At 42.5% G+C, this 21,922-nt stretch overlaps 1 long non-coding RNA gene across 1 annotated transcript; it reads right to left on the minus strand.

Annotated features, from left to right (window-relative positions):
* Nucleotides 1–9,831: 9,831 nt before the first annotated feature.
* LOC309851504 lies at nucleotides 9,832–16,405 on the minus strand. The gene is made up of 2 exons (XR_014304807.1): nucleotides 16,175–16,405; nucleotides 9,832–10,149 (listed from the first exon to the last, which is right to left on the minus strand). It is a non-coding gene; the product is annotated as an uncharacterized lncRNA (long non-coding RNA).
* Nucleotides 16,406–21,922: the final 5,517 nt, after the last annotated feature.

The raw sequence follows: 21,922 nt of genomic DNA on the forward strand, positions 1-21,922 counted from the left end.
CAGTGGCTGTTGTCTTGGACACTGGGCCTCCCTCCTAGTCCTCGGAATCCTGAATACCTCTTTAGGACACACTGAACAACTGCAATCATTTCAAACTAAGATGTGAGATGGGCCTTTTGTTACATGCAGACCACTTCTAGGTCATAGAAATAAGAATTTTAATAATATGTTAATCAAATTAATATTTGAATAATAATGTATTGAGTGCTTGCTAGACACTTTTCATATTTTAATTCATTTAATTCTTTCAACAACTCTTTTAGGCAGACACCATTATTCCCATTTTACAGATGAGAAAACAAGCACACAGAGATTCAGTGACTTGCCCAGGATCATACAGCTAATAAATGGCAGAGCTGGCATCAGGACCCAGCCCTTTTTTTCCCTCTCCCGAAAAATTTTGAAGCAGCTTCCCTATTTTTCTCTCAGTTTTGTTTTATTTCAGTCCATCTGTATCTCGGCTTCCTACAGAGTTATTCTCATTATACAAGCACCCGTAAGGTTCCCTCTTGTCTGTTAAAGCGTATTTGATTTATAACCGTTTAGGGCACTCCGTGAACTGTCCTTAGGCTTTTTTTTTTTTTTTTTTTTTAACCCTTTAACCTAGATTGTCACGTCTTAGAAAGCTCACCTGTTTGCCATTTGGCCCTTACAGTTTGCTCATTTTCTCTTCTCTATCGTTGTCATGTATTATTGCTGGAAAGACCTCCTTATCCTCTTGGATATCCTCCTTATCCCCTTCCTTCAAAACTCTCCTTTTCCAGAAAGTCCTCATTGACTAACTCTACTCAGCTGCAATCCTTTCCTGTCAGTTCCCAAGTACTGGTTTTGGCTGATTTATTTGTACTTGTTCTGTAATTATACTTTTTTAAAAAAAGATTTTATTTATTTGTTTGACAAAGAGAGAGAGAAAGCACAAGCTGGGGAAGTAGAAGGCAGAAGGAGAAGGAAAAGCTGGCTCCCTGCTGAGCAGGGAGCCCCATGTGGGGCTTGATCCCAGGACCCTGGGATCATGACCTGAGCTGGAGGGAGACACTTAACTGACTGAGCCACCCGGGTGCCCCCCTGTAATTATACTTTTAATTTGTTTTATATGGATTTCTTTTTAAGACGTACTTCTAATCCTTTATAACTGAACAGAACAGAGCCCTGATCCTGGTCAGTTATTGACCCAGCTAACCCATTGACCAAGAGAATACTTTACCCAGTCTGCAGCCTTTCCTTTATGTACAAGGTGTGTGTCCCACAGAGAAATTATGTGAACCTAAGACTAGGGGTAACCTTTTTTTTTTTTTAAATAAATTCCAGAAATGGTTTGGAAAACCTAAAGGCAGCTGCCTGATTCAGTCAGTAGAGCATGCAACTCTCAACCTTAGGGTTGTGAGTTCAAGCCCTGCATTGGTCAAGGAGCCTACTTAAAAAAAAAAAAAAAAAATTAACAATCACAAAGGCCATAGACTTCATAACAGCAGTAGATGTCCCCCTGCTGAGGAAAAAAGGAACTTACTTGGCCCTATCCCTAGTCCCATGACCCAGGACTTTCCAATGAAGCAAGTCAGGAATGGACCCAGACCTACTACCTATAGATTTGGATTGGGGAACGGAAGGTTGTAGGTACAGTTCTCATAAAGAAGACTGGCTAGCGATCAGATACGCTCCAGGCAGTCTTTTCTGGAATAACCGAAATGAAAAACACAGGTCTCTTGGAAATTCATTTGCCTCCATGGTGTTTCAAAAGGAGGTGGGGGTGGGGGTGTAGTGTGCACCCCCACTGGGTGGCACAGTCATTTAAGGACTGGCTCAGGTCATGATCTCAGGGTCATGAGATTGAGCCCCAAGTCAGCTTAAGAGTCCGCTTCAATGACTCTCCCTCCGCCCCTCTCCTATGTGTGCATGCATGCGTTCTCTCTCTCTCAAATAAGTAAGTCTTTAAAATAAAAAAGGAGGGCTCCTGGGTGGCTCAGCGGGTTAAAGCCTCTGCCTTTGGCTCCAGTCATGATCCCAGAGTTCTGGAATCGTGCCCAACATCGGGCTCTCTGCTCAGCAGGGAGACTGCTCCCCCCCCACCTGCCTCCTGCCTACTTGTGATCTCTGTCTGGCAAATAAATAAATAAAGTCTTTTAAAAATAAAATAAAGGGACGCCTGGGTGGCTCAGTTGGTTGGACGACTGCCTTCGGCTCAGGTCATGATCCTGGAGTCCCGGGATGGAGTCCCACATCGGGCTCCCAGCTGCATGGGGAGTCTGCTTCTCCCTCTGACCTTCTCCTCGCTCATGCTCTCTCTCACTGTCTCTCTCTCTCAAATAAATAAATAAAATCTTTAAAAAATAAATAAAATAAAATAAAAAAGGAATGGGGGGGATTGAGTAATGTCTCAAGGTCATTAGTCTTACTTCTAACAGATTTCTAGGTTTCTCTGTTTCACAAAGCCCTTGAAAATCTAAATTCAAAATCCCATGCAAATCGCAACTTCAATAAAAACTAATTAAGAAAGTAAAAACTAAAGTCATTCTAGGGTCACCTGACTGGCTCAATCAGTAGAGCATGTGACTCTTGATCTCAGGGTCGTGAGTTGGAACCCCACGTTGGGTATAGAGATTACTTAAATAAAGAAATCTTAAAAAAATAAAGTCTTTCTAATCTTAGGTACTTTTGTTTTTAGGTTTTAGGCACTAACTAGTCTCAGAGTCTGAGGACACAGTCCCAATCTTATCACTAACTTTATCTATGGCCTAGCACAAATCTTATAATTTCCTTTCTGTGCTTTCCCCATTTGTAAATCAGTTAAGTGCATAATGCACACTTTCCTCAAAAAAATTATGTGACCTGTGGTTCAGGAATTTCTAAAAGAAGGCTTTCATGTTCTTAGTGTCAGAATGGACTTCATAGCAGGAGTGCTAGATAAAGAGTTGGAGTAAGGGATATGTAGAACAAATGTAAATCGTTGAAAGAGATGTTTTGAAGCAAAGAGAATATAAAGGAATTGGGAAAGGAAGCCAAAATATTCATGGAGGAGGGAAACATATCCTGGCTGTGGTACACTGAAAAGGGAAGAGAAAGATGTGGATGAATTTGGGAGACCATTACAAAACCCACCGTATTAGATCAAAACTAAGCATAGCTGTTAATATATAGCCTTTCTGACTTAGAAATTATGGCCTTCAATGTCAATTTCAAGCATGGAAATTATAACTGTAATTTCACTAATGTGAGTCTTACCTGCTGATGATAGTGAGGGGGTTCCGAAAACCAGGGACACAGAAAGCTAGAAAGCAATCCATAGGAGGCTGATGCCATGAGATCCCAGCTTTGACTCTTTGTAACTTAAAATGGCTGTTGGAATGACTGTTGGAAAAGTGGGGAGTAGATGGAATATTGCCTACCCCTCCTGTGTTTTCCATGAAGGGAAAGCAGATTAATTCCATATGTTTTAAAATGTATACTATATTTAAAATAGTGAATATGATACTGATGGATACTATATATAACAGGTGATGTGTGTGTGTGTGTCTGCATATGGATCTAAATACAGCTGACTCTTTTTTTCTTTGAGATTTTATTTACTTGAGAGAGAGAGAACATGAGAAAGGAGAGGTCAGGGGAGAAGCAGACTCCCTGCCAAGCAGGGAGCACGATGTGGGACTTGATCCTGAAACTCCAGGATCATGACCCTAGCCAAAGGCAGTCACTCAACCAACTGAGCCACGCAGGCACCCCTAAATACAGCTGACTCTTGAACAATGCAGGGACTGAGCCACAGACTCCTGTGAGTCTGCATGTAACTGCATGTAACTTTCAACTCCCCCCAAACTTAACTACTAATAGCTTACCATTGACTGGAAGCCTTACTGATACCAAAGTCGATCAACATGTATTTTGCCTGTTGTGTATATTACATACTACAGTTTTACACTAAAGCTAGAGAAAAGGAAATGTTAAGAAAATCATAAGGAAGGGGCATCTGGGTGGCTCAGTGGGTTAGGCCTCTGCCTTCGGCTCAGGTCATGATCTCAGGGTCCTGGGATCAAGCCCCGCATCGGGCTCTCTGCTGAGCAGGGAGCCTGCCTTTCTCCCTCTCTCTCTGCCTGCTTCTGCCTACTTGTGATTTCTGTCTGTCAAATAATTTAAAAAAAAAAAAAAAAGAAAGAAAATCATAAGGAAGAGAAAATACACTTACAGTACTGTATTTATCAGAAAAAAAAATCCATGTATAAGTGTACCCATACAGTTCAAAGCTGTGTTGTTCAAGGGTCAACTATACACATAAATGTCGGTGGCAAGAGGACATTATGTCCATCCAAATGTGGCCAAAAAAAAAAGGTCCTCAGAGTCAGAAAGAGTTCTATTTCTCTTGGTATCTTTCCATCAGGAAGTTGAAAAAGTCATACATTTCCACCTACCTTTCTTCTTTCCTAGCTCCGCCCAGCTCCCCCCCACTCCCCTGCCAACACGCCCATACTTCTACTTCCTTTTCCCCAAGCACTACTCCAGGATTAGTTACCAATCCCAAATGACTGACAGCTACACGACTAAACCCAAGCCCTCTGTTGGTGGTCTTCGTATTGCCATGAGCCTCTCTGGCGGTGTACTCTTAGGAGGGGTTAGCCACCAGTCCTGCAGGAATAAGAGTTTGTGAAACTGACATCCTCTGCCGCAGGCAAGAATGCATATGTCTGGGACTGATGATTCGAGAGTCTCTGGAATGCAACAACATTTCTCATGGAATCCCAAGTCCTTAAAGGTTGGAATGTTCTGGAGCTGGCACACCAGAATTAACTTAGCAATGTTGTTGCCTTGACTGCACATCTAGAAAAATAAGTGAGGGTTCACGTTGAACGAGACCGGTGGAGTAGCCAAGAGGATTAGAAGTCTCAGCAGCCTGGCCATCAGTCAGCCTCAGTTTCTCCACCCTTGGCTCTAGTTCTGTTTGCTTTTCAAATCCTTGACAAAAACAATGGACACCAGGCTTCATCCTCACTCAATACCTGATGCCATGCTCACCAAAGAGATTAATAATCTCAATCTCTGTCTTTCCCTAGATTAAGGGTGGGGTGAAGGAAAGAGACCCAAGACATTAAGACCTGCCAATCTGGGGGAATCACATCCTGTAGAGTGAGATTTTATGAGAGTGATTTGCTTTGGAGTTTTAGCCACATATCTTAAATGAGTGAGGATAAAAAAAATCTGCTGCTGCCAGCCTTCCTACAAAATTTGCATAGGAACCAAGATTAATAAACTCTTAAGAAGTATAGCGAGAGCTAGAAATTGGCTTGTGGCCTGCTTATGCACAGAACTGAACTGAAAGTCATCTTGTCCCCAATAAATGAAGAACAGCAGAGAAACTGTAAGGCGTGTATCTAAGCCTCTTCCATTTTCAGATATTCTATATTTTCTGGGAAAATAGTCTCAGCGTGGAGACTAGCCTTTGGGGATATGGTGCCTTTTTTTTTTCCCTCCCCAAATAAAATCTATATGGTGACATCTCTGTATTGTGGATTGACTCAGGAAGAAGCCAAAAAGAGACAAAGCAATTCAAACTGCTCATATTCTTTCATCCTGGGAAGCCATACCCGCGGATTTCTAGATATGATCTATTTTAGCTCAAAGTGCGATCACACTGTATAAAATATACATTCACTGAGAATAAGACATAGCAGATACCCTAGGGACCTGACATCAGGAATTAGGGCAGGCCAAAAAAAAAGGACAAAACTCTTTAGGCAACAAGGCACAATTCAAACATTCAAGAAAGATTTCTATTTGTCCTGCCCTGAACGTGCATTAACTATGACATAGAGACCACAATTTTAGGAACTCTGCAGCAGGAAGCCCTGAACTCTTGCTGTGCCCTCTCCTGATGTGTCTTCGTGACAAGAGATGCCAAAACAAGACATCTTTGTTTAGCCTTGTGTACTTTTGCTAAGGTGATTGATGACTGTCTTACGTCAATTTAAGAGGACATCACTATATGGCGGGGCTGTAACAGGATCAAAGGAAATGAGAACGTGCAGGGCAGAAAAAACAAGTCGCTACCTCACAGAAAGACTGTTCTTACTGTCTGAGGGGGCAAATCACTTTCTTTAATCTATAAGCCCCTTTGGGGACGCCTGGGTGGCTCAGTGGGTTAAGCCTCTGCCTTCAGCTCAGGTCATGATCTCAGGGTCCTGGGATCAAGCCCCGTGTCGGGCTCTCTGCTTAGTGGGGAGCCTGCTTCCCCCCCTCTCTCTCTGCCTGCCTCTCTGCCTACTTGTGATCTCTCTGTCAAATAAGTAAATAAAATCTTTTTTAAAAGTTTATAAGCCCCTTTTAATTTTTTCCAGGATTTAGAATACTGTGGGTTCTAGCCAGGCCAGATTCAGATTTGAAGTTTACAAATTAGTTGTCCTGAAAGCAGGCACAAGTTTCATTCTCCTAAACAAGGAAATAAAATGGTAAACTCTTTAAGACTTTTGTTTTCCATAGCTTCTCCCCATTCATGGTAAAGGGACAGAGAAACCTAGTAAACCAGGTCACGAACACTAGTATTTGACCTTAAATTTTAAGGCTAGGCAAAGTAAGTTGGAGAAGAGTTCCTTTCGGCTCTGTTCTTTTTTTTTTTTTAATTATTGGTAGAGGGGGTTTCAAATAAAAGAGGTTCAGAAACCGGCACAGGACAGAGAGAGGTACAGTACTATTTGTCCAAGTTTACCTGCAAAGCCGTGACTTTAAATCCACAATGAGAAGCATTTCTGATTGTCGGTCCTGTCTCCTCGCCAAATATCCTCGCCATCATGGGTAACTGTCAGAGGACAAGTGTTGAAATATTAGGGAGATCACAGGTCCTAGATTTTACAGGACTGTCCTGATTTCACATATTCTCTACTGTTGTTATAGCCATGTAACTGTCCTAGAAATTCCAATATTCTGGCATTGGAGTTTAAAGAAAAAGAAAGAATTGTGTGTGTCTGGGAGTCAAGGAGAAGAGGGCACCTGATAGTTGGTGTCAAGGCCGGGTAACAGGAAGGAGACAGAAAGATCTGATTGCTAGAATAACGAGGTAGCTCAAATGATGGTAACAGAATCCTGTGCTGCCAAGCATCAACTGAGGCTAAAAAGAATACTTTCTCCATAAGCGTTTATTTTAATTAATTAATTAGTTAATTAATTAATTAATTAAGAGGAGGATTTTCAATGTTTTTTTCAAGATTTTATTTATTTATTTATTTGAAAGACACACAGCAAGAGAAGGAACACAAGCAAGGGGAGTGGGAGAGGGAAAAGGAGCCTCCCTGAGGAGCAGGGAGCCTAATGCAGCGGAACTCCATCCCAGGACCTTGGGATCATGACTTGAGCTGGAGATGGCCGCCTCCGTAAGTGTTTAAAGATTTTTTTTTTAATTTATTTATTTGACAGACAGATCACAAGTAGGCAGAGAGGCAGGCAGAGAGAGAGAAAGGGAAGCAGGCTCCCTGCTGAGCAGACAGCCCGATGCGGGACTCCATCCCAGGACCCTGTGGGACTCCATCCCAGGACCCTGGGATCATGACCTGAGCCAAGGCAGAGGCTTTAACCCACTGAGCCACCCAGGCACCCCAAGTGTTTAAAACAAACTCCGCAATGTTGCTGTTTTCAACCCACCTCTGGAGTACCAGTACTCCAGCCTCCATCAGAAGCAGGCTTCCACCTTGGAAGCATAATATATGAGACCTCTCAGACACAGAACTAGTCTTATAAACCAAAACAGTATGAAAGGGGTGGGGGAATAACTTCCTTAGAAAAAGATATTTTCATGCGGCAATTTTGAAGTCTTCAAATCGCTTTACAAAGTCAGGTCTGTTCGTTCCTCACTTGGAAAAGCAAACCTAGCAAATGAGTTCTCTGGGTTTGCACATCCTTAGGGTTAATCCTAGGCTCTCAGCCCCTACGCAAACAAACCGTACAGCCCCAATAGCAAATACAGGCTGTATTTAGTACAACTAGTTCATTACCGCTTTAAATAATGGGAAAGACGTTTAAATGCTTTTTGCAGTATTTTTCAGTGTGACAGAGAGAGTAGAGATCCAGGAGCACAAGAAAGATTCAGTTCTCCTTTTCCCACAACTACTAACCTTGGAATTCCATGTAGGAACCCTGAAGACACATTAGCCCCAGCCAGGTTGGGTATCTTGTTCTGCAGAGCAGTAGCGTTCCCCGGGGCTAGGGTTGCCAGAGAAAATATAGGATGCCTAGTTAAATTTGATTTTCAGATAATACATAGTTTTTTTAGTATAAATCTGTCTCAGATATTTCGTGAGACATGCTCATACTAAAAATATACAATATTTGGAGGGAATGCTTATACTGAACGCTATTCATTGTTTCATCTGAAAGTCAAATTTAATTGAACATCCTGTATTTTTATTTGCTAAATCTGGCAAACCCACCAAGCAGTCTACTTTCAGATTTTAAAGATGGCCACCAAAGGCTTTTGAACTGTTTGATTTTATAAAAGGGAATTTTAAAATAGCTCTGTGTGTTTGCAAAAATCTTTTTTCTTGAGAGTTGATTGGCATTCTGTCATGTTTAGTGTTTTGGTTTTGTTTGTTTGTTTGTTTTGGTTTTTTTTAAGGCTCTGAAACCCCCAAACGGATTCTCTTTCTCTCCCTTCTAATTTCTGTATACCCTGAGGTATTAACCTTCATGGAAAACAGGATAGGTTCATACCAACGAACTCCATAAAAAAATCAGCTTGTCTCTTCAAACATTTCAAATACTTTAAATACTTTTTCTGAGATTAAATACTCATGTTCAAAATACGGTGGGGATTGTGCCATATTTTATAAGAGAAATTGCTTTGAGAGCGGTGTTGGCAGGACTGTGTAGAATGGCAGCCAAATGCTGATCTACCAGCCTGGGAAACCGGTAATGGTTTCTGACTTCTTTCTCTCACCACTGTTACTATCTTGATACACTTTCTGTGTTTCCACTCACCTGCAAATGATGCAGGCAGACATTATAGACCCAATTCTGCCACTCCTGTTGTTATCAAATCTTAACCATTTTAATGGTGGAGGGGAAAAAACCCCGCTGTGAAGAATAAATATTCACAAGATTTTAATCAAGGAGTATCCCAAGAGACTCTCACATTTTACCATAACCTAGCAGAAGGAAATCTTTTCTGTAATTAATAATAATTTGGGTCTTTAGAAAAATCATCTCCACTTGCTTATTAAACATTTATTGATTATGTGTGTGTGTGTGTGTGTGTGTGTGTGTGTGTGTGTGTGTATGCTCCTCTCGGTGTATATAAGCTTTTACTGAAGTAAAATTTACATACAATAAAATGGGTAAATAATTCTAAACTTGCAGGTCGGTGCCTACTGACAATTGTAACCTCAGTGTAACCACCACTTAACATAAAATACAGAATCTTTTCATCACCCTAGAAAGTTTCCTCATGGTCCTTTTCGGTCAATCCCCACCTCTGTCCCCAGTTCACCCAAGCAACTACTTCCTGGTTTCTGTCACCACAGATTTGTTTTGCCTATTGTTGTACTTCATATCAATGGAACCAGTCAGTATGTGTTTGGGGTGTGTGCGTGTGTGTATACACACACACACACTTCTGGCTTCTTTTATACAACCTAATGTTTTTGATCTACATGTGTTATATCAATGGTTCATTCCTTTATATTTCTGAGTAGCATTATAGGACTATAATATATTTATCCCTTCTCTTATTGATAGACATTGGGTTATTTCCAATTTGGGGTTATTATAACCAGGGCTAGCTATGAGCATTCTTGTACCATTTTTTGGTAATATGTCTTCATTTCTCTTGGGTAAGGATTGGTTAAGGATGGAATTGCTGGGTCATAGGTTAGATATGTATTTGACCTTCTTAGAAGCTGCCAAACAATTCTCCAATATGAGGGTACAATTTTGTACCCTCACCACCAGTGTATGAGAGCTCCACTTTTTCCACATCTTCACCAGCATTTGGTTTCATCAGTCTTTCTTCAAAGCCCTTTGGGCTGATGTGAAGTGGCATCTCCTTATGGTTTTCATTTGCATTTTCCGGATGATTACTGTGTTGAGCATTGTCATAGGTTGGGTTCCCTTGGAAGCAGACTCTGAGAGGGAGATTAGTCAGCAGGAGGATTTTTCCTGGAGTGTACTTAGGCTCAACCCCTGTGACATGGAAGAAAAAAGCATGATTAGACAGAGGAAGAGCTGAGCTCTGATGTAGTCTCAGAGGTTTCAGCTAACCCTAGAGAAGCACTGAAACTGGTATGACCCTTTAAAAATATTTTGAGTTTGGGCAAGGGCCGGGATGATTAGTCACTGTATGCACGCCACCAAGTAAAAGAGTGACCTTAGGCAGATCAGGACTCTTCAACTAAGGCAATCAAGCATTGGGATGGACTGATAGTCAATGGCTGTCTGTTGGCAGCCTTTTTAACAGCTGAGGAATAAATTCTTCATTCCCCAAGGAAAATCTGGGTGATATATCATGGTGTTTACCACAAGCACCCCTTCATGGCTAATTGGCCATTTATATTTCTTTTTTTTTTTTTAAAGATTTTATTTATTTATTTGACAGACAGAGATCACAAGTAGGCAGAGAGGCAGGCAGAGAGAAAGGAAGGGAAGCAGGCTCCCTGCTGAGCAGAGAGCCCGATGTGGGACTTGATCCCAGGACCCTGAGATCATGACCTGAGCCGAAGGCAGCGGCTTAACCCACTGAGCCACCCAGGCGCCCCGCTATACACTTTCAAAAGCAAAGTTTACAGTGAGGGAGTTTCTGCATATAAATTACTTGATCAACATAGTGAATTCAGAAATTTTAGATGAGCAATAAGAAAACAAAAAGGAGGGGCACCTGGTTAGCTCAATTGGTAAAACTCATGACTCTTGATCTTGGGCTTTTAGAGTTTGAGCCCCACTTTGGGTGTAAAGATTACTTCAAAATAAAATCCTTTTTCTTAAGGATTTTATTTATTTATTTGAGAGAGAGAGGGCACAAGTTGGAGGGAGGGAGAGGAAGAGGGAAAGAATCCCAAGCAGACTCCATGCGGAACATGGTGTCCAAATGTGTTGTATGTATTAATGGTTCATTCCTTGATATTTCTGAGTAGCATTATAGGACTATAATGTATTTATCCCTTCTCTTATTGATAGACATTGGGTTATTTCCAATACGGGGCTATTATAACTAGGGCTAGAGATTGAAAGGCTCAGTCTCACAATCCTGACCGCATGACCTGAGCTAAAACTAGGAATTGATGCTTAACCAACTGAGCCACCCAGCTGTCCCAAAAATAAGTAAATCTTTAAAAAAAGAAAAGAAGGGCGCCTGGGTGGCTCAGTGTGTTGAGCCGCTGCCTTCGGCTCAGGTCATGATCTCAGGGTCCTGGGATCGAGTTCCGTGTCGGGCTCTCTGCTCAGCAGGGAGCCTGCTTCCCTTCCTCTCTCTCTCTGCCTGCCTCTCTGCCTACTTGTGATCTCTCTCTGTCAAATAAGTAAATAAAATCTTTAAAAAAATAAATAAATAAAAATAAATAAAAAAAGAAAAGAAAAGACAAAATGAAATCAGATCACGTTAATAAGACATAGCACTTCTCAAAATCCTCCTTTCTCTTTTTTTTTTTTTTTAAGATTTTATTTATTTATTTGACAGAGAGAAATCACAAGTAGATGGAGAGGCAGGCAGAGAGAGAGAGAGAGAGGGAAGCAGGCTCGATCCCAGGACCCTGAGATCACGACCTGAGCCGAAGGCAGCGGCTTAACCCACTGAGCCACCCAGGCGCCCCCTCCTTTCTCTTAATACCTTATGCAGACGTTGATAGTTTGAAACTTCTCTCAACCAGCCCCTTTTCTCCTGCTTCCCCTGTGCCTGCCTTCCTTTTCCCATCATTTTTTCCTCCCCACCCACAGAATGTTCTGAGAGGATTCCTGTCATGTTTCTGTGAATATCTACCTCTCAAATGTCAATTAAATTAAAGCTGTATCTAATTTTCCCCAGGACCCTCATTTTACTCATCTAGCAGCAAAACATTCTTCTTGCCATGTGGGAGAGAGGAAAGTTGTGAAAACTCATCCTTACTGTATTTTTTTCCTTACATATAAATCACCCATATGAGCAAACTTATAGATAGCTATAACTCCCCCAACACATGATTGTTTGCTTAGACTAAATGCCTAGAGTAAAACCCTGAATCAAAGAGCAAGACCATTTTTTAAAGGATTTCATCTATTTTTATTTTATTTTATGTTCATCTATTTTTTGTAGTCATCTCTACACTCAAAGTGGGGCTTGACTCATGACCCCGAGATCAAGGGTCACATGCTGTTTCGAACAAGTCAGCCAGGTGCCCCCAGAATGTGAATATTTTAAAAAATATTTTATTTGTTTATTTGTTTGAGAGAGTGAGAGAGTTGGGGGTGGGGCAGAGGGAGAGGGAGAGAATCGCAAGCAGACTCCATGCTGAGTGTAGAGCCCAACTCGAGGCTTGATCTCCACCAGGAGATCAAGACCTGAGTTGAAACCAAGAACTGGACACTTAACCAACGGAGCCAGCGGAGCTAAACATTTTTAAGGCTCTTAATACACATTGCCTAACCGACCTCCAGAAATGTACTGATTTATACCCCTTCCAGCATTATATGAGAGTATCTGCTTCCACACCCCCAGAGTGTTATTAGCTCTGTTTTCTTTTCATCTGTGCCAATTTGGTAGATGAAAATGGTACCTCCTCACTCTTTATTTTGCATTTCTTTGAAGTGCACTTGAAGAATTTTTTTTTCCTATTGGCCATTTTTATTGCTTTGGTGAATTGTTGTGCACTTCATACTCTATTCTGTCACTCCCGCCCCCAAATATCACATGAAGCAGATGTTACTATTCTCATTTTTGAAAACTGAGAAGTGCGTGGATTAACTTGCCTGGGCTCTCAGCGGCTGGTAACTGGCAGAACCAGAGCAAGAACCCAAGTTTGCTTGACTTTGAACCGGCACTCTTTTCTCCTCCACTTCTCGTGATCTTTTTCTGTGAACTCCAGGGTTGATAGAATTCAACCCAAAGAATGGTTGGCACAAGAAAAGACTAGAGCTCGGGTTCCCATCTCGCTCTTCCCTAACACATGGTGCATAACTTGGCCCTGTGCAGTGCAGACGAGTTTTTACCCCCTGTTTCATTTAAATATTAAAAACTTGGGTTGCCTAGGTGGCTCAATGGGTTAAGTATTAAAAACTTATGAACATAACTTATTTTCTCTTGATGGCTGTCAGAATCTTCCGGTTTTCCAGCAGTGTCAACCAAATTCTTTATCTGTCTCTAGAACCTCTCAAAGCCTTAGTTTCTTCAATCGTAAAATTAAGTGTTGGACTGGATCATCTTTAAAGTTCTTTCTAGGGGCCCTTGCGTGGCTTAGTTCATTGGGCATCTGTCTTCGGCTCTGGTCATGATCCCAGAGTCCTGGGATCAAGCTCCACATCGGGCTCCCTGTTCAGCTGGGAATCTACTTGTCCCTCTCCGTCTGCTCTGCTTGTGGTCTCTCTCAGTCTCTCTCCCTCAAATAAACAAATAAAACAAAATCTTAGAGTTCTTTCTTTTTTCAAGATTTTTAAAAAAATATTTTATTTATTTATTTGACAGAGATAACAAGTAGGCAGAGAGGCAGATGTGGGGGAGGTGGAGCAGGCTCCCTGCTGAGAAGAGAGCCCAATGCGGGGCTCGATCCCAGGACCCTGGGATCATGACCTGAGCCAAAGGCAGAAGGCTCGATCCCAGGATCTTGGGATCATGACCTGAGCGAAGGCAGAGGGCTCAATCCCAGGACCCTGGGATCATGACCTGAGTCGAAGGCAAAGGCTTTCACCCACTGAGCCACCCAGGAGCCCCTTTCAAGATTTTATTTTTAAGTCATCCCCAACATGGGGCTTGAACTCACAACCCCGAGATCAAGAGTTGCACGCTCCAGCAACTAAGCCAGTCAGGTACCCCAAGTTCCTTCCAGGGCTTAAATTACATTTTCCCATTAATTTTCTGTAGAAAAAGTTAGTATGCTCCCATCTATCAGATTTGGCTAATGAGGGCTGCATCTAACAGTTTGTGAGGTCTAGGAAATTCCCCTTAATAGTAATACATATTGCAAGCATTGAGAAAATTTTCAAAGTTTCTTTCTGCAAAATATCATATACTCAATATCTAAATCCAAGTCAGGCTTGGGAGATCAGTGTTTAACATTGGATGTTTTGTGTTTTATATTTATATTATAATGTTCAAAAGGCAGGTATAACATTTTAATATTTGTCAACTTGCTTTTACAAAAGTAAATCCTAAATTACTACCAAAAAAGAAAAAAAAAAAAAGAATGCTTTTTTCTTTCTGTCCTTCTCACTGTCCTTTCCTTTCCCCTTGATATGTTGCCTTATTTTCCAGAGGATGTTTCTCTCTCTTTTTGTCTCTCTGTTCCCTGGGTTGGGATATCCGCCCCTCCCCACCCCAGTTTTGTTTCCATGGTCACATTCTCTGTTTCTACTTTTACCCTCTATCACTCTCTAGACTCTTTGCCATTTTCCTTGTTTTACTGTTCTTTACTGTTCTCTGTGTTCTTCTCTGTGGCAGCTGCAAGATAGCCATAAAGCCTGGCTTACTTTTAACAGATTGAATCTCCTTGATTGCTTCTTCTGGGGTTTGTAGGTTATTCCGTGAAAATGAAAATCAAAGGTCAGTTACACAAGACAAGGCATCACAGACTCATTTCAAGCACTGATAGAACCTCAATTAGTCCTGCACGCCCTGTGGACCGGCCCATCGCATTGAACTAAATGTTCCTAACGAGGGACATTGACCATATGATGTAATGTTATTGAACATAGCATGGATTGCAATATCTATAAGCCTTTTATTATGTATATTTGCCGGTTTCCAGGTTTTATGACCACTTGTAGTTCATCAATGGATTTTTTCCTTGCCTTTTCTCTCTATGTTATCCATATCTTCATAAGCATCCTCTTCCTTAGAACTGGCCCTTGTTATAACGATTTAACTTTGCAGACGGAACCAGACACTTAAGTGTAGTCTATTGAGAACCAGAAGTTGTAGAACAGCTCAGTTCTATTTTGACCCTTCTGTGTATCTGTCAAGGGCCAGAATTTCTGTTCCAATTAAGAGGAGGAAGTTACTCAAGAGAGGCCCCTTAGCAACACTCAGCATCCATTTAAAAAATAGCCTATAAGCCAAGGACGTTTTACTTTTCCGAAACAGTCTGAGAAATTATTAAAAACAATAAAATATGTCTCTGCAGAGTACTACTTCCTGAGGCCTTTAAGTGTTTATCTGTTGTTCCTTTCTTTCCTTTGTTCACAAAATCATTGAGAGACAAGAATTTATTATTCCCACAGCGCCAAAGAGAAACTGGATGTGCAGATCCGTTTTGAATTTCCAAAGCATTCAGTTTGTTGGGCCAGATCTGAAACCAGAAACTGGGTCTCTCTGCTGGCTGAGTCTCTCATCCCGAGCTTTTCATCCTCCTACCAGAAGCCGCCTGACTCGTGTAGAGGATGTGACTTGGCTTATTCATCGCTCTTGGAAAATGAACCTCTCTCCTCCTTCCCACCTTTTACCTCTTTAAAAAAAAAAAAAAAAAGGTCAATAATACCCTCACTTTACTAAATAAGCAGGAGAAATTTTATAAAGAATCTGTAGCAGCCTGGGCGCCTGGGTGGCTCAGTGGGTTAAGCCGCTGCCTTTGGCTCAGGTCATGATCTCAGGGTCCTGGGATCGAGTCCCGCATCGGGCTCTCTGCTCAGCAGGGAGCCTGCTTCCTCCTCTCTCTCTGCCTACTTGTGATTTCTCTCTGTCAAATAAATAAATAAAATCTTAAAAAAAAAAAAAAAAAAGAATCTGTAGTGGCCTGCCATCGGAAATGGCTCAGGTGACAGCCAGCCACTTGGACGCAGAGAAATGGCTCTAGTCACTGGCAATTTGGGTAATTGTTTCACTAGCTGCCATCACAATTTCCAGGAAAACTGCCAAGAAAAAGCAGGAATTTGCATTTCATAGAACCCACTCCCCCACGTTATTATGGACCTTGGAACTTTTCCCCCCATTGCCCCTTGCCCTCGTGCCTTCATTCCTCTGCCCTCCCCCCACTGCCAACCTCCCCCCCCCCCACCATTCCAGATAAACTGGCAAGGTATTTGACCTCACCTGTGTTTGAAGAACTCAGTACTCATGGAGGTGCTTCCCTCCTGTCAGAAATCCTTATTGAGACCGAGTTCGTATTTCTTTTCCTCATCTAGGATTGTTTTCTTAAAATCAAAACTCCCAGGGACAAGTGCCTTGTCCATACTTTCCCTTTCACTTCTTGTCCTCTCACTCTAGGCAATACACTCAGGTCCTTAGTACTGAGGTACTTCTCACACGGAAGTAACTGGCAATGGAAGCTTATCTTCACCTCCAGAGCATGTGACTCATTTATGTTGTACCCAAACACACCACGGTGCCTGGCCCATTGTTAGGACTCAATGAATGATTGTTGGATGGAACTTGCCTAAATTGGCCTTAGGCATCTCCTGAATTTCCCAGTGTGCCGAGTTCCAGGGAAAATGAGACTCACTAAGCCAACTGCTCCCTTTCCTGTCTGGGGAGACCCACCCAGAGACCAGAACGGGGTCAGCCACACCTCTGCAAAGGGAAAGGGCTTGACTGATGTCCTCTTCTGCCTGCGATCCCACCCCATACTTTTTCCTCTGCTGCAGGTGAAGTCAAGCAGTCCTGAAACTTGTTTTTTCCAGAGCACAGCTGCTAATAGAACAGGCTGTGGGTAGGGTTCAGGGTAAATACCAGAGCCTGAATTGTATCACAGGCATTGCTAAGAAAGGTTAGAATTTGATGAGGATCTAAATAGGACTAATCTCCCAAGAGGGTATCTATCTGTATGCAGGGGTTAAGAGCATGATCTCTAGAGGTCTACCATTTAGGTTCAAACAGTTTTTGCACTTTTTAAACGGTGTGACCTTAGAAAAGCTACTTAACTTCTCTATACCTCAGTTTTCTCACCCGTGAAGTAGGAATCATAATAACACCTGCATCATATGGTTGTTGAAAGGATTAAATAGTTTACTACATGTTAGTGCCCAATATTGTTATGCCTAGGGAGGATGGCTTTGGATGGTAACAAGTTTACCCTGTTGAGGTTTGTGTGTGCAAATGCAGGGCTGGGGCAGAGTTAAGTAGTAGGGTCTGGAGATAGCAGAATTACTTTGCACAAATGATTGAGAAGAATTTGGATGTCAGGGTAGGGGAGCAATCACAGGAGAGCGTAAGGAGGAGAAATGAGGGAGAAGGGGAAAATTAAAAGCAACTTCAATTTTTCACTAATACCAAGACATCTTTTAAGAATGGGCATATTTGGGGCGCCTGGGTGGCTCAGTGGGTTAAGCCGCTGCCTTCGGCTCAGGTCATGATCTCAGGGTCCTGGGATCAAGTCCCGCATCGGGCTCTCTGCTCAGCAGGGAGTCTGCTTCCTCCTCTCTCTCTCTCTGCCTGCCTCTCTGCCTACTTGTGATCTCTCTCTGTCAAATAAATAAATAGAATCTTAAAAAAAAAAAAAAAAAAGAATGGGCATATTTAATTTGAAATTCCTGGTGTTGCTGGGATCTAAACCACCACTAAAGTAAAATGGTACAACTCCTTCAAGAACAATTTGGTACTATTTAAATTAAAATGTAAATATCTTTTGACCCTTCAATTCGATTTCCAGGAATCTATCCTACCTTAGCACTTGCAAACAGATTCATGGCCTCCTTGTTTGTGATACCAAAAGCTAAGAACCACCTAAGGGCCTATCAACATAGTGTATCTACAAAATGGAATATTATATAGTCACTACAAAGATCAAGGCAAGGTTATAATACTATTCACAGAATAATACCCAAGCTAAAAAAGACAGAGGGGAAGCACCCAGGAGCCAATGAGAGAAGCCAAAGTCCAAACTAGAGTCTATATTCTTGAGAAATATACATTTACTAGAGTCTATATTCTAGAGGAATATACATTTCTAGAGGAATATACAGAAATCAGTACATTTCTGGAGGTCCGTTGGGCAATATGTATTAAGAGCCTTAAAAATGTTCAGCTGGGGGGCGCCTGGGTGGCTCAGTGGATTAAACCGCTGCCTTCGGCTCAGGTCATGATCTCAGTGTCCTGGGATCGAGCCCCAAATCGGGCTCTCTGCTCAGCAGGGAGCCTGCTTCCCCCTCTCTCTCTCTCTGCCTGCCTCTCTGCCTACCTGTGATCTCTCTCTCTGTCAAATAAAATAAATAAAATCTTTAAAAAAAAAATGTTCAGCTGGGCTAGCTTGGTCAGTTAAGTGTCCAACTCTTGGTTTCAGCTCAGGTCTTGATCTACTGGTGGGGATCGAGCCCCGAGTTGGGCTCAATCATGTTTGGAGGGGCTGATGGGGGTGATGAAGATTAGGAATCACAAAGCCTCCACAAGAGTTGCATGGAGAAACAATCCCCATTACAGCAGCTGGGGAATTAGCAAGAGGGTAGGTCTTTGAGGATTCCTTTAAAAAACAGCTTGTGCTTATGACTATCCATATAGAAATTCGTAGTTGTGTGGTGCCTCGGTGGGTTTGGTGGATTTAATGGGCCAGGGGAAGATCAGAGAAAGGTAGTAAAGGAGCAGGAAGATGGGGCTAAGAAAATGAGACAAGGGAGTTGTGGTTAGATAATCAGTTAGGTAGATTTTTAACTAGCCTTTCAAAGGATACTGAACTCAAAGGATATTGATTAAAAGATTGATATCAACAAAAAGAGCCCTCTCTGTCCTATTAAACATTTTAAAAAAATCAATAACTTGCATGATGATCTAGCTGGGAAAGATAATTAATAGGATGGATGATAGCAGTGAGATTTAAAATCATCTTGACAGATTGGAGCAAAGAGCCAACATTGACAAGATGAAATTTGACAGGGATCAAGTGAAGACCTACATTTAGGTTTTAAAAAAACAAAATCAATAGTACAGGAAGTAGTGGTACTGGTTTGACAGCATTTTATGTGAAAAAGGTTTAGGACTCACCAAACCCAAGGTGGTCACAGTTTCATGAAAAAACACAGTGTCATATCAAGACAGGTAACCATCTCATCGTGTATTAAACTGCACGGTTCTGGGTGTCCCATATGGAAAAAGACATCGATGAATTAGTATGTGCCCACTTAGAGAACAGATTGGAGAAGAATCCGGTAACTTTACCAGGGGAGGAAGAATTAGTGGAGTTCAGAGATATTAGATATGTGGAAAAATAATACCTGTCCCTGGTGTGCCTGTGAGGCTCAGTCGTTGTCTACCTTTGGCTCTGGTCATGATCCCAGGGTTCTGGGATCAAGCCCCGCATCAGGCTCCTGCTCTGTGAAAAGCCTTCTTCTCCTTCTACCACTCCCCCTGCTTGTGTTCCCTCTCTCACTGTGTCTCTCTCTGTCAAATAAGTAAATAAAATCTTAAAAAAAAAAAAAAAGCTGTCCTCAAAAAGCTTACTTTGTCAAGTATAAGGCTAACAATAAGAAATTGACCATGTTCAACCATTTTAATCTATAAAAATGGCAATTTCATGTGAATCAACCTAAGTAGAAGAGGATGTAGCCTCATTTTATAATGTAGCAGAGAGCCAATGAGAGTCATTGGGTGAAAAGGGGGAGCAAATATAACATCAATATAGAAAGGCATTTATTACAATCTGATGCTCGAGAGGAGAATGAACTGCCTTGCCCAATTCTGGGTTCCCTGTCACTGAGAGAGCCCAAGTGGAGCCGGGTGACAGTCTGTTAGGGATATGCAGAATTTCTGTATTTTGTGGGAGATGCTCTGTGATCCAGCCTGAGTCTCCAACCTCTACAGCTAGTTGCCACAGTACAGGGACAATGCACCAGATTCCTGAGCGCCCTGGCCACGTTGCATTCTGAGTCATCCATACGGGAGAGCGCAAAATTGGAGGAGGGAGGTGCATCAAGAACAAAGAATAAAGGGAAAATTCTAAGGTGGGACAGCCAGGACAGATACCCACACATGAAAGATACAGGAATGGGAAGGAAAATAAATCCTGGCTAAGGGTTAGGAGGAGGGGGTAGGTGTGGTTCCACTGGGCCAGGATTTTAGGCTTGAAGATCTGATATTGAGATTATGGAGCTTGGGGTTATAACCCTGTAGCTTTCTTCTTCCCTCCCTGTGGTGCACTCTCCCTTCTTCCCCTGTAGGCAGCCCTTATGGAAACTCTGAAACTCTTTTTCTCTTTTCTTCCAGATGGGGAGCTCTGGCAGAATGTTCTGGCCTGTGTGCAATGACTCCGTTCTCTCTGCCAAGGGATAGAGCTAAAATCTGCTTTCTTGGAAACCAGCTAATGTCTTTAGGAAGCATGACCCTAGTTAGGGAGAGATTGGGATCTTTGACTAAAGGGGAGGGTAAGAAAATAATGTTCAGCATCCACTGGCACAGTAATTCACAAGGATATTAGGATCTGAATACAAAAAAAAAAAAGATTTAAAAATGGAATCTTTGATCTTGAGATGTAACCTCACACAGACAACTGCATTGGTCTTCTTCGAATCTTAGATAACTAAAAGCATTTCTAACAATCTGTGGAGGAGGCAACAAAATCTAGCTCGCATTTCCACGGGACAGATATTGAAAGGGACACGTATGAAGCCCAGAAGCACATTATAATTGATTTCCTATTGAACCCTCATGAATTTGGGGGTCATAAGAACTCCCGTAAAGTCCAGAAAGCCCAGAACACTGCTATAGGCCATCGGTAACTAGGCCGAGGGAAAGAGAATGGAATTTGGGGTGAGGTAGGCAACTTGACTTCAGTCCCTAAATGGGCCCCTGACTCACTATGTAGATAATGACCAGTCACTTCCTGCCTCAGTGTTCCAGGCCCCTTCTCCCCAGCCCCTGTCGCAGTTCGAATAAAATCAAAGACTGCTTTTCTTCTTTGTTGAGAAAGCGAAGCATGATTTGTTTCTAGAAAAACAATCTGGAAAATAGCCAACCTCTTCGTGTAGCAATATGCGATGATTTGATTCATTTTGTAACCAGTGTAGCCTCCTGGGTGCTACAACATAAAGCCACGAGGACCCTAAACCTCTTCTTTGTTTGGCGGGTCCCCAGACCGGGATGAAGTAGGTAGGTGGTCTGCTTTCCTCTTCTGTCTCTTCTGCCTTCTGGGATGACACGTGTGCTGTTGCTAAGGAAGGCTTCTGGTGAGAGATTTGGAGATAACTGGGTAACACCCAGCTAGGTCAGGGAATGAGTCAGGGCTCAAGGACTCGATACCAACCTCTCCCACTCCTGCCAGGAAAGCGCTGGGTGAGACAGATGAGAGAGTCGCTGAGGGGCGGGCCTCCGGCCGCCTGCCCTGAGGCCTCCGGCTTGTGGTTTCACCCTGGTTTGCCCTGCAGCTGTAACGTGTCTCCTGACACGCAAGCCCTGACAGGCCTTCCCTCCCCCTTTCCCAGACTTCGGCTCTGACCCAGAAACAGATGGCACGTTCCACCCTAGAAGGGACTATGGGAGAAAAGAGAGGACAAGTGAAGAAGGGAACCAGGTGGAGAAGGGATGCTTCAGAAAACACAGGGCTTGGGGCACCTGGGTGGCTCAGTGGGTTAAAGCCCCTGCCTTCGGCTCAGGTCATGATCCCAGGTTCTTGGGATCCAGCCCCGCATCGGGCTCTCTGCTCAGCAGGGAGCCTTCTTCTTCTCTCTGCCTGCTTCTCTGCCTACTTGTGATCTTTGTCTGTCAAACAAATAAATAAAATCTTTTTTTTTTTTTTAAAGATTTTATTTATTTGTCAGAGACAGAGGGAGAGAGAGCGAGCGAGCACAGGCAGACAGAGAGGCAGGCAGAGGCAGAGGGAGAAGCAGGCTCTCTGCCGAGCAAGGAGCCCGATGTGGG

Source organism: Mustela nivalis, assembly GCF_964662115.1.
Source record: "Mustela nivalis genome assembly, chromosome: 17".
Classification (NCBI taxonomy): Eukaryota; Metazoa; Chordata; class Mammalia; order Carnivora; family Mustelidae; genus Mustela; species Mustela nivalis.